General features: G+C 40.0%; 1 pseudogene; it reads left to right on the top strand.

Moving 5' to 3' along the window:
* The first annotated feature begins 3,880 nt into the window (after window positions 1–3,880).
* LOC128067543 (deubiquitinase DESI2-like) lies at window positions 3,881–4,423 on the top strand (annotated as a pseudogene).
* The last annotated feature ends 394 nt before the right edge of the window (window positions 4,424–4,817 follow it).

Here is a 4,817-nt window from a genome sequence, read left to right as displayed (position 1 = left end):
TGACATCATGTTTTACACCTTTTACATCTGTTTATTCTGTGTATCCCTAAGCAACATATTACGGAGAGAAAGGATTACATTACTCTCTCTTTAACTTTCATGCTGGCTTTGTGAGTGATTGCCGTAGTAACTTGACAGTGTATCTGCCTTTACCAATGAGATTTTCTCTTATCATTTTCTTATTTCTGGTGTTTTGTCTTTTTCTTTGGGTTTAGAGAAGTCCCTTTAACCCTTCTCATAGAGCTGGTTTCCTGGTGTGAACTCTCAGCTTTTCTTGCCTGTAAATCTCTCCATCTCTCCTTCCCTTTCTGCTCAGCAAACGCAAGTGCTCTTCCCCAGCTTGGTCCTTGCAACAAGTGTTATAGCCAGCCATCAGCCAAGGGCTTAATAGCAAGCAGATGTCACTTGCAAATTTGGTCATTTGAGGAGAATATAGTAAAGAGATATTTTCAAGGATGTTGGCAGGAGGAAAGGGAACTCACAAGAAATTGTAACCAGAATTTGTTAGAGGTAGATTGTTTTATCGCCTTTAAAAGTGATGAAGCAAAAGGAGGGAGCAGAAAAGGCCATATGATTAGTACTTGACTTTGATAAAGGGCGAGCAACGCAGGAGACTCAGTGTTGATCCCTGGGTCAGGAAGATTGCCTGGAGAAAGGCATGGCAACCCACTGCAGTATTCTTGCCTAGAGAATTCCATGGACAGAGGAGCCGGGCCGGCTACAGTCCATGGGGTTGCAAAGAGTCGGACACGACTGTGAGACTAACACTTTCACTTCGGTGAAGGGAGTTGGAAAATAAACACCCAGCCTTGCTCTCTGTCGCTCAACGTCTGCTGCTACTGCTTCCCATTGGACAAACCCAACTGGAGACCGGAAGACAATGGAGTCAAAAATCCACCAATTCACACAAGGCTGTCGGGGCACAGAGCGTGCTGGAGAAGGATGGAGAAGATTCGGAAGGCCAAACAGAAGACATCCACATAAGCTCCTTCAGGTTTTCTCAGTATAATTGGTTTTAAAGAAATAGCTCATGGTAACATTCACTAGTCCTGCCCTGACTGCTAGAGAATCTGAGCATCCTTATGTTTATATGCTGGACTTATACAATTCTTTGCACATCTTTAATTTGATATTAGAGTTTGTTTCTTCCCATTTTGCAACAGCTCCTAGTATTAGTTTTGGTTATCTTTTTTTTCAAAACCTACTATTTCTCTCTTGGTCTAGGTTATATATTCCTTTGCTGTACCCAGGATTTAAGAAAAAAATCTTTTGGGATTTAAATGTCTGTCATTTTGTTTAATAGAGTCTAGATTTCCAGTTTGGAGAAAGAAGACGTCCTTCACCTACAGATGATATCTTCTAATCTATGTTTTTAGGTATTTTCTAATATATGTTTTGAACAATTAAAACTTTAATTCATCCAGAACTTGTTTTCATGTGTAGTAAAGCCAGGTGTGCACTTTTATTCTTCCAGAAGCATAGCCAGCTATGCCAGCACCATTTAATGACTCAAACATTCTATTATGAATACATGTAATCATCATTTTACATATATCAAATTTTGATCTACACTGAAATTAATTTCTAAATACTCGTTTTTTTTCTGCAATGAGTTTGCTTATTTAAAGACCAAGACAAAAGAGACTTAATTACACTGATTTTATAACATGATCTAATGTCTAGACCCTGATGCTGGGGAAGATTAAAGGTGGAAGGAGAAGCGGACGACAGAGGGTGAGATGGTTGGATGGCATCACCGACTCAATGGACATGAGTTGGGGTAAACTCCGGGAGTTGGTGATGGACATGGAGGCCTTGCATGCTGCAGTCCATGGGGTTGCAAAGATTCAGACTTGACTAAGCAACTGAACTGAACTGAACTGAATGTCTAAAATGGAAGTCAACCACCAGGTTTTTTTTTCATACTTTTTTTGGATACTTTAAAGCATTTGTTACTTATATAAAATGTAATATAATTTTCCAGTAAAAAAATCAATTGGGGTTATAATTGCAATTTCATTATTTAATATATCAATTTTGGAGAATTAATATTTTAATGGCGATAAAACCGCCTATTAACAGCACATCATGTCCTTACATGTGTTTATATAATAGTTTATAGCCATCAGTTCAATTTAATAGCTTTCTACCTAAAGGCTCTGATTTTTTTCCTGTTAAATTTCTTCTCTTGTTAAATTTCCTGTTAAGATTTCTTCTTTCCTGTTAAATTTCGAGTGTTGTTACCACTGGGAATGGAAATTTTTTTCTATTTCCACTTCGAGTAATTAACTGTTAGAGTTGAATAAAGTTTATCTGGTCCCAGACAACTTTACAAAACTGTGTAAGTATAATAGCCTTACTGTAGTCTTTTGAGTTTTCTAGATACAAAATCATACTACCAGAAAAGAGATCATCTGAGCACTACTTTCCCATTTTTATTAGTGATACTTCACATATGCCAATGCATAATGAATAATGAAATGAACGTTTTTGTTCAGCCAGGCCGAGGAGCAAAGCCCTGCAGTGTGACTGCAGACTGCCCGTGTACGCCCTCCCAGTCCATTCTCTACCAAGGACTCTTCTCCTGAGACATTCCCATGAATATATGCACTCTTAAAAACTGCAATGAATTGTTTTGTGCCTCATGAATGATATCCCACCATATTTATCTTTCTGCAATTCATTTTCATATAATATTAGGTTCCTAAGATTTTTTCCATGATGATACATGTAGTTCTAATTTCTTTACATTACTTGACATGTACTATTTCAATGAAAAAACATGTTCTGATGTATTTGTCCATTTTCTTGTTGGTGTCTCAGGGTGATCTTTATTTCTGCTTTACGGTGTATTTTTATGCATGTGAATCAGAATATGTATCTAAAAGCTGAATTCTTTGCGGAAGTCTACTTTTATTTTCACCTAGAAAGACTATTGACAAAGTGTCTGCCAAAGTACTCTGTGTCATCTTGTCACTTCATACTTCAACCAGCAATTCCCATTCCTCTCCTTTCTAGCCACCATTTGTAAGATACATTTTTGAAACTCTTGCTAATACAGTGGGTGTGAAATTGTATTTTGTAGTTTTGATTTGCACTTCAATTTCTTGTGAGATTATTTTATAAACCTTTGAGATTTCTTCCTCTGTGAATTACTCCATGTCTTTTAGCCATTTTTTAAATGCATCGTTTCCCTTCTTTTATTAATTCATTGAAGTTCCTTAGGTCCTCTGGAAGATAACCTGTGGTCACTACATGTATTGCAAAATATTCCCCCAGTCCATGGTCTTTTTCGTGGTGGTGGTGGGCAGAGTGAGAAGGACATTTCCAAGAAATGTTCCTATTTCCAGTGCTAGAATTTCCCTATCTCCAGCTCCTGGCATATAATAGGTGCTCAATAAATTTTTTGGATTAAACAATATATCCTTGAATTCTACAGATCTGCTGTAACTCATGGGGTTTTTTAATGGCTAGCCTCTTAGTTTAGTATCCCACTACCCCAACAAATACCATATTAATTTTAAAGTTTGAGATTCCATCATACATTAAAATTTAGAAAGAAAAGCAATTCTTATCTTTTTGGCAATGACCTAGAATTGGACCAAGTGAAAATCAGCATAGAGAAAGTAATAGGCGCTTGAGCCGGAGCGGGCCGCCAGCGGTCCGGCCCGGTAGGCGCAGAGGGTCCTGTCGGCGGCGCCCGGAGCGACTAGCTTCCCGATGCTTCCGCCCTGGCTCCCGCCGGCCGGGCTGTGCGTTTAGGACCCGGCTCCGGCCCCCTGAGGCGTCCGCGTGGGTGACAACGGCTTCGGCCCCGCGGAACGGAGCGGCTGGAGCGCGAGGCGGCGGCCCGCGGGAGCAGGATGGGGGCTAACAGTTAGTGGTGCTCAACGTGTACGACATGTACTGGATGAACGAATACACCTCTTCCATCGGAATTGGAGTTTTCCATTCAGGAATTGAAGTATATGGCAGAGAATTTGCTTATGGTGGCCATCCTCATCCCTTTTCTGGAATATTTGAAATTTCCCCAGGAAATGCTTCTGAACTAGGAGAAACATTTAAATTTAAAGAAGCTGTTGTTTTAGGGAGCACTGACTTCCTAGAAGATGATATAGAAAAAACTGTGGAAGAATTGGGAAAAGAATACAAAGGCAATGCCTATCATTTGATGCATAAAATTGCAATCACTTTTCTTCGGCTTTGTCAGAGATTCTCTGTGGGAAAAAGATTCCTCGCTGGATCAATCGGCTTGCTTACTTCAGCTCCTGTATACCTTTTCTACAGAGTTGCCTCCCAAAGGAGTGGCTCACGCCCGCAGGAGCTCCAGGACGAACTGGAGGAAGCGGAGGACGCTGCAGCCTCGGCCTCCATGGCCAGCACCCCCGCAGGCTCCAGACCTGGACGCCACACCAAACTATAAACGTCTCCAAAGTCACACATTCAGAACTGTCTGTGGCAGTTGACTATCACTAGAGAAAAGTAAAAGAATAAACGTCCTTTGGATATTTTGTATGCAAAGATGGCTCTCCCTCCGAATCCCAGTTTTTCAGCTCAGGATTATATTTGTAATCAAAAACAAAACAAAACAAAAAATAAATCACTTGGCGCAGGAGGGAGAACTTTGTATGAAGCTGCCCTCTGTTTTTTTTACCCACTTGTCAATTTGGATTTACTTCTTCTGTTTTATACAAGCTCTGTTATGTTTACACTATTTTGTATCACTGTTTACAAATCTTGCATGGACTTCTGCCACCGTGAAAGAAGAAAATCATGTCTTCAGAACTTAGGCAGGTAATCTTTGTACACTTCTGACT

This window comes from Budorcas taxicolor, chromosome 22 (assembly GCF_023091745.1).
Source record: "Budorcas taxicolor isolate Tak-1 chromosome 22, Takin1.1, whole genome shotgun sequence".
Taxonomy (NCBI): domain Eukaryota; kingdom Metazoa; phylum Chordata; class Mammalia; order Artiodactyla; family Bovidae; genus Budorcas; species Budorcas taxicolor.
The sequence above is the reverse complement of the archived record's forward strand: the minus strand, read 5'-3'. Positions and strand labels throughout refer to the sequence as shown.